The sequence below is a fragment of the Dermacentor albipictus genome, chromosome 2, assembly GCF_038994185.2.
Source record: "Dermacentor albipictus isolate Rhodes 1998 colony chromosome 2, USDA_Dalb.pri_finalv2, whole genome shotgun sequence".
Classification (NCBI taxonomy): domain Eukaryota; kingdom Metazoa; phylum Arthropoda; class Arachnida; order Ixodida; family Ixodidae; genus Dermacentor; species Dermacentor albipictus.
In genome coordinates this window covers 74,242,287-74,255,335 of record NC_091822.1, presented here as the reverse complement: position 1 = coordinate 74,255,335, position 13,049 = coordinate 74,242,287, and the positions used below count along the sequence as shown (strand labels likewise).

Below are 13,049 nucleotides of genomic sequence, written 5' to 3'. Positions count from 1 at the left end.
TCTTCATAGTGTGGTTTCTTTTTTTCATCCGTTGTACATAACAATACAACTGGCAATTCAGACATGATTGTGAGCTTTTCTGTTACTTACGCGATGCGCCACTATTCAACTTTAATAGAAGCGTGTGTAGTGTACAGCAAATGGTGGAGGGAATCTCTTTAAAAGAAGTTTCCTTACTGCGGATACGTTAGACGGCCGCTTGCGGGAACCCAGTCATCGCGTAGCGCCTCATCATTTCTGTACTCGTGCCGCCGAAATAGCTTAGTTGGGCGAGCGTTAGACTGAAGATATAAAGGTCTTACAATATTACGATATTACGAGAAAGCGTTTGATTCTGTCGAAACCTCAGCATGCAGTCATGGAGGCATTACGGAATCAGGGTGTAGACGAGCCGTATGTAAAAATACTGAAAGATATCTATAGCGGCTCCACAGCCACCGTAGTCCTCCATAAAGCAAGCAAGAAAATCCCAATAAATAAAGGCGTCAGGCAGGGAGATACGATATCTCCAATGCTATTCACAGCGTGTTTACAGGAGGTATTCAGAGACCTGGATTGGGAAGAATTGGGGATAAAAGTTAATGGAGAATACCTTAGTAACTTGCGATTCGCTGATGATATTGCCTTGCTTAGTAACTCAGGGGACCAATTACAATGCATGCTCACTGACCTAGAGGGGCAAAGCAGAAGAGTGGGTCTAAAAATTAATCTGCAGAAAACTAAAGTAATGTTTAACATTCTCGGAAGAGAACAGCAATTTACAATAGACAGCCAGGCACTGGAAGTCGTAAGGGAATACACCTACTTGGGGCAGGTAGTGACGGCGGATCCGGATCATGAGACGGAAATAATTAGGAGAATAAGAATGGGCTGGGGTGCGTTTGGTAGGCATTCTCAGATCATGAACAGCAGGTTGCCATTATCCCTCAAGAGAAAAGTATATAATAGCTGTGTCTTACCAGTACTCACCTACGGGGCAGAAAGCTGGAGGCTTACGAAAAGGGTTCTACTCAAATTGAGGACGACGCAACGAGCTATGGAAAGAAGAATGATAGGTGTAACGTTAAGGGATAAGAAAAGAGCAGATTGGGTGAGGGAACAAACGCGAGTTAATGACATCTTAGTTGAAATCAAGAAAAAGAAATGGGCATGGGCAGGACATGTAATGAGGAGGGAAGATAACCGATGGTCATTAAGGGTTACGGACTGGATCCCAAGGGAAGGGAAGCGTAGCAGGGGGCGGCAGAAAGTTAGGTGGGCGGATGAGATTAAGAAGTTTGCAGGCACGGCATGGCCACAATTAGTACACGACCGGGGTTGTTGGAGAAGTATGGGAGAGGCCTTTGCCCTGCAGTGGGCGTAACCAGGCTGATGATGATGATGATAAAGGTCTCTGGTTCGATCCCGGGTTTCGGCATGTTCATAGTGTGTTTTTTTTTTCATCCGTTGTACATAGCAATACAACTGGCAATTCAGACTGCAGTGTGTGAGCTTTTCTATTATTCCGCCATACGCCACTGTTCAACGTTAATGGAAGCGTGCGTAGTGTACAGCAAGTCGTGGAGCGAATCTTTTTTAAAAAAATTTCCTTACTGCGGATACGTTAGGCGGCCGTTCGCGGGAAGCCAGCCATCGCGTAGCGCCTTATCGTATCTGTACTCGTTCCGCCGCAATAGCTCAGTTGGGAGAGCGTTTTTTTTTCTTTATTTCCTGGCTGTGGTACATAGTTTCACAAGAGGCAACGCTCACCAAAACGAATACAAAAGTATTATATACATTTTCTCTATGTACACATATTCAACCAGCATTGTCCTGGCTCAGTCTACTAAACATTCGCGCAATGCTACCAATGGTTCTACTCTTGGGAGCCACTCGGGTGGTTCCCCTGCCGCCTTATGGATAGCGACAACCAGTGCATGTTTTCCCTGAAATACATACGTGCAGGCTGCGCATCTTTATCAACATGGTATTCGGCCAATCTCGCGCGCCAAATACAGTGGAGGCCCAAGAGCATAACTAAGTCAAAAGGCACCCCATCCTCATTTTCTATGCTTAAGAAACGGATGCCATACGGGTCCAGTGGAAATTCTTTCTTTAGTGTTCTCTGCAATACATCCCAGAAGAACACGCCTTCCCAACAGTTTAAAAAAACATGATCTATAGTCACTGGCTGCTTGCAAATTAAACAGTGCGTTACCCACGGTGAATATACTCCTTTTCTCTACAAAAACTTCTTAACCGGTAACGTTCCCGTGAGTAATTTGAAAAAGAAGGTTTTGGTTCCTGGCGGGACCTGCATTTTCTTTACTCTCTTTAAAACATCGCTGCTTGGGCCTCCACCGTACAAGGACCTGTACAATGGCACTGGGAAAAGAACATCGCACAAAGCACAATACGGTTTCTTTTTGTTCACACTGGACAGGTAATCACTCGAGAAGCACACTGAAAGTAATCAGACACTCGATACAACTTCTTTGTAAAACCCTCGAATCCCTCCCGAAAACTCTTCGGTTGAAACCACATACTCTGGCAGCCGTCTACTCAGCCTCATTTGACATACCGTGCGCAAGAAAGGGTCGGTTGTGTCCCTAAAGAACAGGAACCGGTTTACCAACTGCCGTGCAAAGAGATTGTGGACCGAAGATCTAAAAGTCCCTGGTTCGATCCCTGGTTTTGGCAGGTTCATAGTGGTTTTTTTTTCATCCGTTGTAGTACATAACAATACAACTGGCAATTCAGACTGCATTGTGAGCTTTTCTGTTGCTTCCGCGAAACACCACTGTTCAACTTTTATAGAATTAGGCGTGCGTAGTGTACAGCAAATGGTCGAGGGAATCTTTTTAAAAGAAGTTTCCTTACAGCAGATACGTTAGACGGCCGTTCGCGGGAAGCCAGCCATCGCGTAGCGCTTCATCGTGTCTGTACTCGTTCCGCCGAAATAGCTCCGGCAGGCGAGCTGAGCGGACGCAGGATGGCAGGCCCTTCAAGGGTGGCTACAGCGGTACTTTCCGGCCGTGGTAACAGGTCTTTTGACGTTGAGAACGAGTATGAAGTTTTATTGCCGAACCTTCCTACAGGACGAGTTGTTTTGAATACTGTTTTTTTACATGCTGACGTCCGTTCCCGGCCATATCGAGTGGAAGGCTTCCGCGACACATTGGCTCGTCTGACGCTGCTCCACGAGGTTGTTGCCTTAGGGGCGTATCGTATGAGCCATGTGTAGGCGGTGACATTCAAGAATATGGATGCTGTGAAAAGGATCCTTGGCGTCGGTGACCTCAAGGTGAAGAATTCTCGCTGCCTCGTCATCGAACCAGCAAACCAAGATGTTCGGATGAAGGTACACTGGCTGCTCCACAATGTACTCGACGAAGACTTGAAACGTGCGTTAGCGCCGTACGGCCAAGTGACGGAAGTCAGCAGGGAGCGGTGGCGGGTACACGGCGTGGCCGACAAGGGCTCGACCACCCGTCTGGTAACGCTCAGGGTGAAGGTGGGCCTTAAAATTGACGACCTCCCTCATCAAGTGAACGTGAGCGGTGAGCAGGCCCTTGTTGTTGTGCCGGGAAGAGCGCCCATTTGTCTACGCTGCCGAGGAAAAGGGCACATTCGTCGTGACCGCCGAGTGCCGCGTTGTGGTAGCTGCCGGAGGTTCGGTCATGAGGAGCGCGACTGCACGCTTTCCTATGCCAGCGTCACCGGGCCCGTGGACGGGGGCGACGCGTCCGAGATACTCATGGACGAGGCTGACGCTGAAGACGCAGCAGGTAAGGGTGACAGAGGGTCCGACAGAGTGCTGGTGACGCCAGACCCGGCCACACTAAAAGGGCCGAATTCGACAACAGGGCAAGAGCCCGCAGAACAGCCGTCGGAGCTACAACCTGGGAATGCAACGGCCTCAGAGAGGCCAGAATCATGTGAAACTTCTGCCAAGGAAACAGAGTTTACAGCTGGACAGGACAACATGGACGACAGCGAGAGCGCAGTCGGCCTTGGGACGAAAGTCGAGACCAGACAAGTATTTCCGACGGCGTCGAGGTTGGAGAACCACCGACGAAGACAACGGGGATTAGGCGTCCGTCTTTCAAACCGCGGCCAAAAATTCTGGTCGACCCACGGGCAGAGGCCAAGCCGCCTCTCCCGTCTTCATCACCTGGGTAGGTGAGACTGTCGTGATTTTCGGAGAGACAGTAATATGTGAAAGTGTTGTGCGGGAGCCGAGACGTAAAAACATGAAAAAAGCCGAGATGCCCGTAAGTCATTCAAATTCCTTGTTTTCTCGCGAGCACCCACTTGAAGTAAAAGCCGTGTGGTAGGCCTACTCATAACGATAACATGTCCTTTAAATTAGAAACAGCCTTATGCGTAGCAATGCTCAACATTAGAGGACTTGGGTCTAGGAGGCGACAGTATCAGTTGCGGCGTTTGTTGCTTGAGAATGACGTTGATATTGCTGCCGTGTAGGAAACGAAAGTCGAGTCCCAAGAGCAGACAGACCGCATGATTTCGACTTTCCGCTCCCTATACAATGTATGTGTCAGCCATTCTCATGGTACATCTGGTGGCTGCTTGCTTTTTATGAAGAACAGCATTGGTATTGTAGTAGAGTGTTTGCATATTGACGATTTGGGACGAATAATTGTGTGTAATGTTTCTTTTTCTGGAGCGCATTGGCGGATTGTTTGTGTATATGTACCAAATAGGGAGCTAGAGCGCAAAATATTTTTCGAAAACCTTGAAGTGCACCTGTCGTGTGATAAGACAATTATTCTTCTCGGAGATTTCAACTGCGTTTGCATTCCCGAAGACAGGGCAAGCAAAGCGACGGTGCGTGATTATAGTGCCTTATTTTTTAATGCAATGGTTCACGAGCGAGAGTTGGATGACGTAGGATATGTGCTTTCTCAGGGCACGCAGTTCACGCTTTACCAGCGTAGCAGTCAGGCGAGGCTAGACAGGGCCTACGTGTCTACTGCGTTACTTCCCTTGTGCCGAGATTACAGTGTGAAGCACGTTTCTTTCGGCGACCATAGTCTAGTCATGTTCACCATCAAGAAGAAAGAAAAGCAGAGGTTTAGCTGGGACCTACGGAAATTGAACGACAAGCTACTCGATGATGACATGTTTGTAGAAAACGTTAAAACTGAATTAGAAGAAGTATTCGAGTGTAACATGGGCAGTTTAATTCCTACATGGGAGTCTTTTAAAGAAAAAGTAAAAATGAAAGCGATTGAAAGAGCATCTTGTATAAAACACCGCCAAATGAAAGAAGAAAAGCAGTTGCAGTGCCAGTTAGATTTTTTACTCTGTCAAGAACGTCTGCAACCGGGCATGCGCAGTAAAGAAATTAAAGACGTGAAAAGAAAGTTGGAGGCTATAGACGTAGAAAGATACAAGGGAGCTGTGGTGCGCGCACGCGCCGAAAGGCTTTGGTGTGGCGAGAAGCCCACGAAACGTGCGCTGGCAGACGAGAAAACCTACGCGACTAAAAATGAAATCAAGGTGATAGAATATCAAAACGTCGTCACAAGAGATAAAGCAATAATTGAACAAGCGTTTGTGGAACATTATCGCGAATTATTAGGAAGCATCAAAAAGGGCAGTAGCAGATTCAAAGATGAATTCTTATCACTTATGCCGCAACTCGACGAGGACCTAAAGGCAAGCTTAGAGGCACCCATCACCGTCAAAGAAATTGAAAAATCAATTGAGAAAATGACCTCTGGAGGGACACCTGGTCCAGATGGCCTAAGCGCAGCTTTCTATAAGAAATTTAAAAGCCCTGTGGCAGCAGCCTTATGTGAAGTTTTGCACGAGGCATATGAAAAGAAAGAATTACCAGGGTCCTTCCGCAGATCACACATTGTGTTGAGTCCCAAAACAACAGATCCCGCGAAACAGCAATTTATTGGATCGTATCGGCCCATAACCTTGGCCAATGTTGATTATAAACTGTTTATGGGTGTGTTGGCCAGGCGACTTCAAACTGTTATTAAAGAAATCGTAGGGCCCCATCAGACCTGCGGCATCAAAGGTAGATCTATAACGACGAATATTCACGTTGCAAAGAATATTTCAGAATGTTGTGAAGAATTTGAGAGTAGGGTAGCGATGCTACAGATCGATCTCGAGAAAGCCTTTGACCGCGTGAGTCACGAGATCCTTTTGTGCATCCTCGACTACGTAAAACTGGGATCTGTGGTTTTGGAGCGGGTGCGAATGGCATACACGGGATGCACTACGAGGATTGTAGCGAACAAACAGCTCAGCGAAAGCATACAAGTTTTATCAAGCGTAAAACAAGGATGTCCTGCGTCAGCATTAGTTTTCGCCCTCTACCTAGAGCCCCTTTGCGAAAAAATGCTTCAGAATGAACGACTTCGTGGATTCCGCTTGATGACCGCGGAAGTCAAAGTGCTTAGTTATGCGGATGATATCGCAGTGTTCTGTGATGATCAAGAAATTGTGAGAGTGGCAGTAAATGATGTGAAGACATTCTGTGGGTGTACCGGTAGTAGAATTTATTGGAATAAATGCCTTGGTATCTGGCATGGAAATTGGCGAAGTACACCCTCACTGTTTGAAAATGTTACACGGACGGTGACGCCTGATAAGTATCTAGGCGTACCACTCCAACACTACCGGGACACAACAGAATATTGGAAGAATGAAACGGAGCAACTACGCGAGAAGACCCAAAAATGGGGTGGCCGAGAATTTTCAATGTTTACGCGTTCAATTGTGTGCAACATATTTCTTGTTTCGCGAGTGTGGTATGTTCTTCAAGTGTTATCTATGACACGTAATGCAGTTCAAAAGCTACATAGAGTGATGGCAGTATTTGTTTGGAGTTCTAAGTGGGAAAGAACCAGTCGCACAAATTTGTTTCGACCTGTCCGCAGTGGGGGGCTTGGCCTAGTCCAGCTTTTCTTGCGGCAGATCGTGGCTAGGTTTATTTTCTTACGCGATCAAAGCGATTGCTTCTTGAGAACAGTGTTACATGTGCGATTGTCAAATTATTTGAAGGAATTTATTGTTTCAACGGTCAACGTCGAACAAAGACGGCCAAGGGGTTATATGCGTGAAATCATTAGTGCTTTCGAAATCCTAAAAGTACGCTTTTCAATGGAGTATCTCTCTGTGGTGACGCGTAAGAAATTATATAAAGATCTTGTAGAAACCATGTTGCCGCTTCCTGTATACCGATCATTGTACTCAAGAGGTCCAGGGGACGATGTTTTAGTAAGAGTTAAAAGGATGCCTGTACGACCATCAGTAAAAACGTTCTTCTTCCAGCTACATAGTGGCACACTCCCTACAAAACCTTGGCTGCGAGAAAAGGGCATTTTTGTTGCCTGGTCTGTAGACTGCATCATCTGCAAAAAGCCGGAGACAGTTGAACACATATTTCTGGATTGCTGTGATGTAGTCTTTCTCTGGGACATCCTCCAGAGGACCTTGAAGAAAGACTTGCCCATTACCCCGTACGGCGTCCGTTTTCTGCCTGTCAAGAACGTAGGGGGTGTGCCCTACGACATGTTCATGGCACTAGTACTCCACAGTGTGTGGAGGACCCGGATGGCCGTGCGCAACGAGGACTTGAATTCGCGACCGGCACGAGAGTACTTCATTGAGAGTGTAAAATACTTGAGAGAAGTGTACACAGTTCAAACTGAAAAGCCTGAGTGGTACCCCCTTTTAGGGGAACTCTCTATGATGAAACAACTGCGTTTTTAACCCCTTACGTGTTGAAAGTGATGTGACAGCAATTTTAAAAGTGACAATGCATTGTATCTGCTTTTGTTGTATGCCTAGCAGGCAATAGAGAAAAAGAAAAAATCCGGCGTGGTCTAGTGGCTAGGATACCTGGCTCTCACCCAGGAGGCCGGGGTTGGATTCCCGGTGTCGGAAATATTTTAGAGCGCAGCTCTTTGGCGTCCGTTCCTGGGTTTCGCGTCGTCGTCGGCGTTGTCGTCGGCCTCGTAACCAGCTCCGCCCCCCTTTCATCCCCCCATCGCTAGCAGCGATCGACTGATACCGCTGGATGCCGCTGACACCGCTAGAGAGTCAAGATAACGTGACTGCATAGAACACCGTCGCCGCCATGCAGAAAGGGGAGGAAAGGGTCCCCCCCCCCCTGTTCTTGTGTGGCGGATAGGGTGCTCTTCCGTTGCCGACGCGCCGGTTATTTCACGTAGGCCCCGGCACGTCGACGAATACGTGACCACCTTCCCACGGCTAGACCTGGTTCTTAGCGCTGCGGAAGCGAGTGTATCATATTGTTTGTGTCGGCATCGGCGGCGTTGTCCCTGAAACCAACTCCGCAGCTGGGGTTGACTCACTATCGGCTTCAGCGGCATCAGTCAGTCGCTGCTATCTCTTCCCTCCTCCCTTTATCGTGTTGTCCGCTTGCTGCGCGCGCTTCTGCCCCCATCGTTTGCCGCTGGGTGTACACGCCGCCCCCCTCCCCCCTCTTCCTGCGAGTCTCCGGTTGTCAAAGCGCCGGCTCGAACTTAATTCCTTTCTTCGCTCCTCCTCCAATGCAACCCCTGTGCGGTGGCAATCAGAGAGCCAGATCGGTGGCGGCGGATCTGTATATGTGCACCGCCCGAGCCGAAATTGCCGCTGCCGTTCGCCCTGTGCGGTGGCAATCAGAGAGCCAGATCGGTGGCGGCGGATCTGTATATGTGCACCGCCCGAGCCGAAATTGCCGCTGCCGTTCGCCACTGCGAAATTATCTGCCAGTTCTTTCTGAGCCATGAGCGAGACGACCGATGGAAGTCCTACGTCTGCTGCTGCTGCTGCTGCTGCTAAACGAGCTGCCAGAGCAGAGACCACAAAGCTTCCTTCATGACTGTCAAGAACTGTTAGTGGAGTCTTTGTTAAAGGAATACGTGTGAAAAAAAAAAAAATTCTGTGATAGCGCATACATGTGTTGCTCGATTTCTTTGCCTCAATCTATCGAAAAGGTGAAACAGCTTATTTGCTGCGCTCAAATTTCGCATTAGGAAGTAACGTAATCGTCGGTAATTTTTTTGGTTAGCTTTTTGGCGTCGTCTATATTTTATCTCACGCTTTCTTTTGATCAAGTTGGAGGGGTTCATTGCTGCTGCACGTCCTCCGGCATGGTCTAGTGGCTAGGATACCTGTCTCTCACCCAGGAGGCCTTGGTTCGAGTCCCGGTGTCGGAAATATTTTTGGTTAGCTTTTTGTCGTCGTCTATATTTTGTTTTATCTCGCGCTTTCTTTCGATCAAGTTGGAGGGGTTCATTGCTGCTGCACGTCCTCCGGCATGGTCTCGTGGCTAGGATACCTGGCTCTCACCCAGGAGGCCCGGGTTCGATTCCCGGTGTCGGAAATATTTTCGGTTAGCTTTTTGTCGTCGTCTATATTTTGTGTTATCTCGCGCTTTCTTTCGATCAAGTTGGAGGGGTTCATTGCTGCTGCACGTCCTCCGGCATGGTCTAGTATGTCTCCTCGTTAGTATAGTGATTCTACTTCCGGCTACCGTTCGGTGCGGACGCAGAATGCCTTGCTCCGTTGGGGCGGTGTTTGCGGCTCAGACGAGCCGCGGTAACAGGAATGCTGTTATGGATAGCCAAGACTACCAAGCTATTTTGCCGCCTCTGCCTACAGGACCATGCGTGGCCAACACGCTTTTTCTTCACGGAGACGTAAAGGCAAGGCTCTATCGAGTCGAAGATTTTCGAGACACGCTGGTCCGTCTGGGTCTGCTTCCCGAGGTTGATGCCTTGGGGGCTTTCCAGATGAACCACGTGTGGGCGGTTACTTTCAGAAGCCCAGATGCTATGAAGAAAATGCTGGCCCTCGGAGACATTACGGTTAAGGAGATTCGCTGCCTGGTGGTTAACCCAGCCAGCCAGGATGTGCGGCTTAAGATCTACTGGCTCCTTCACAACGTGCAAGATGAGGACGTCCGCGCCGCTGTCACGCCTTTTGGGAAAGTTACGGAGGCCTTCAAGGAACGCTGGCGCGTGCGAGGCATCACCGATAAAGGTTCGTCAACCCGCATCCTATCGATGAAGCTGAAACCAGGAATTACCATAGACGACCTCCCGCATCCACTTCGGGTTGCCGGCATCATGACACTGCTGGTTGCGCCTGGGCGTGCCCCGCTCTGCCTGAGGTGTAACCGCACAGGTCATATCAGGCGAGACTGTCGCGTACCGCGCTGTGCTTTGTGTCGGCGCTTCGGGCACGACGAAAGCTCGTGCCGGCAGCCGACAAAGCGCTCACTCAGGGACGAACGATCTTATGCCTCGCGGAACGAGATAACAGCCGTAACATACGGCAGTGAGGTTGTACGAGATAAAGAAACAATAAGACAGGCCTTTTATGAGCATTACTGCGAACTACTAGGGCAAGAACGCATTCGCGATGAAGGATTCGATACTGAATTCCTGTCGCTATTGCCAAGTCTTGAAAGGGAAGTAACGGAAAGGCTCGAAGAACCGATTACTTTAGAAGAAATAAAATGGGCGATCGACGCACTAAGTTCCGGAAAAACGCCAGGGCCAGACGGTCTCAGCGCCGCTTTCTACCAAGCTTTTAAGCAAGACATAGCCACTGCCCTTTATAATGTAATTGCGGAAGCGTATGAGAACTGCGTGCTGCCCCCTTCTTTTCGTCAGAGTCACATGGTGTTGATACCGAAGTCCGAGGACCCTCATGTACTACTGTCGACAGGGGCGTACCGCCCGATACGTCTCACAAACAGATTATAAAATATACACGAAGGTTCTTGCACGGAGACTTCAAAATGTGATACAGCAATTAGTAGGGTCGCACCAGACATGTGGCATAAGAGGACGATCCATTGTCACCAATATACATGTAGCGAGAACAATATTGGAAAGTTGCGACGCCTTCTCAAAAAAGGTAGCACTGTTGCAACTTGATCTTGAAAAGGCGTTTGATAGAGTGTCACATGAAATCCTTTTTCTTGTTTTAAAACATGCCAAGATAGGTTCTGTTCTTTTGCAAGGTGTTAAAATGTGCTACGCTGGCGTATCTACGAAACTAATAATTAACAAACAGCCTACGGCTATGATAGAAGTTAAGTCAGCACTCCGCCAAGGATGCGCATTATCGTCTCTACTTTTTGCATTGTACGTTGAACCATTCTGCTTAAAGGTTATTAGTAGTAATAACATAAGGGGATTTGCAATGGACTCCAGAGAAGTTAAATCTTGGCGTACGCAGACGATATCGCCATATTCTGTCGAGACAAGCAAAGCATCTCTAGTGCAGTAGAAGTGGCGAACAGATTCTGCAAGGTCACTGGAAGTGCGATAAACTGGAGTAAGTCATTGGGCATCTGGCATGGTAATTGGAATGATAAAATAGAATTTTTTGAAAATATGTAGTGGACCACGACGCCTGCGCGGTACCTTGGGATACCTCTGCAACATTATCATGATACAAAAGACTATTGGCAAGAAGAACTAGAGCAAGTTAAAGTTGAAACAACAAAGTTCGGAGGTAGAAATTTATCGATTTTCGCGCGATCAACCGTATGCAATGTTTTCCTTTTTACAAAAATCTGGTATGTACTGCAAGCACTGTGCAAGTCAAGAATGACCATCCAAAAGATACACAGATCATGCGCTGTTATTATATGGGGATCCACATGGGAGAGAACGAGCCGTACAGATTTATTTCGGTCCGTGAAGTCAGGAGGCCTTGGTTTGGCGCATTTGTTTTTGAGGCAAGTTGTTTCAAGGTTTCTTTTTTTGCGAGATCAAAAGGATCCCTTCTTGCGAACAGTGTGCCAGCTACGTTTACGAAATGCGTTACCTCAATTTATAGTAACCTCAAGAACGGCAAATGGCGCAAGTCTCCGCGGATTTTTAAGGGAGGTAGCTTGGTCCGTAGAATTCTTGCATGCTCGCTTTTCATTTGATTATCTTGCTATTGTTTGAAGGAAAAAATTGTATAAGGACCTAGTTGACGTTTGTATGCCTGTTCCTTTGTACCAATCTATGTATTCACGGAGCACAGGAGCAGATGTATTGAAGCGAGTGAAACGGATGCCAGTGCGATCTGGGGTTAAAACTTTTTTCTTCCATTTGCATACTGGAGCTCTTGCCGTCAAACCTTGGCTACAAGAAAAAGGCCTCTTTGTTGCATGGTCGATCAACTGCAGCAGGTGTAGAAAACCAGAGACGATCGATCACATATTTTTGGACTGCTCGGACGCACTTTTCTTGTGGGACATTCTGCAACGTAAACTAAAAAAGGAGTTGCCTATCACACCGTACGGCATCCGTTTTCTTCCAATTGCCAGTGAAGGTGGTGTTCCTTATGATATGCTTATGGCGTTGATTCTGCACAGCCTGTGGAAAACACGCATGGACGTCAGGCATGAAAGACTGGTTATTCGCCCAGCTAGAGAGCACATTACTGAAAGTATTTTTTTCTTGCGCGAGGCTTGCGATGCACGACTAGATAAGCCTGAATGGGCTACCTTGTTAGATGAACTCGTCTGTCTAAAGCGGTTCTAACAATGCACGCATGCCAAATGACGGCAGGCGGTTATATCACCACAGCACTGTACATATCATCCTTACGCCATCTCTATATCTGTTTCAGTTGTCAAAGAATGGCAATAAAGAAAAAAAAATCCGGCATGGTCTAGTGGCTAGGATACCTGGCACTCACCCAGGAGGCCCGGGTTCGATTGCCGGTGTCGGAAATATTTTTGGTTAGCGTTTTGTCGTCGTCTATATTTTGTTTTATCTCGCGCTTTCTTTCGATCCAGTTGGAGGGGTTCATTGCTGCTGCGCGTCCTCCGGCATGGTCTAGTGGCTAGGATACCTGGCTCTCACCCAGGAGGCCGGGGTTCGATTCCCGGTGTCGGAAATATTTTTGGTTAGCGTTTTGTCGTCGTCTATATTTTGTTTTATCTCGCGCTCTCTTTCGATCCAGTTGGAGGGGTTCATCGCTGCTGCGCGTCCTCCGGCATGGTCTAGTGGCTAGGATACCTGGCTCTCACCCAGGAGGCCCGGGTTCGATTGCCGGTGTCGGAA

At 48.0% G+C, this 13,049-nt stretch overlaps 4 non-coding genes across 4 annotated transcripts; all 4 read left to right on the top strand.

Moving 5' to 3' along the window:
• The first annotated feature begins 9,286 nt into the window (after positions 1–9,286).
• TRNAE-CUC (transfer RNA glutamic acid (anticodon CUC)) lies at positions 9,287–9,358 on the top strand. Its single transcript has one exon. It is a non-coding gene; the product is annotated as a tRNA-Glu (tRNA).
• A 3,285-nt stretch (positions 9,359–12,643) lies between these two features.
• TRNAE-CUC (transfer RNA glutamic acid (anticodon CUC)) lies at positions 12,644–12,715 on the top strand. The gene has a single exon. It is a non-coding gene; the product is annotated as a tRNA-Glu (tRNA).
• A 95-nt stretch (positions 12,716–12,810) lies between these two features.
• TRNAE-CUC (transfer RNA glutamic acid (anticodon CUC)) lies at positions 12,811–12,882 on the top strand. Its single transcript has one exon. It is a non-coding gene; the product is annotated as a tRNA-Glu (tRNA).
• A 95-nt stretch (positions 12,883–12,977) lies between these two features.
• TRNAE-CUC (transfer RNA glutamic acid (anticodon CUC)) lies at positions 12,978–13,049 on the top strand. Its single transcript has one exon. It is a non-coding gene; the product is annotated as a tRNA-Glu (tRNA).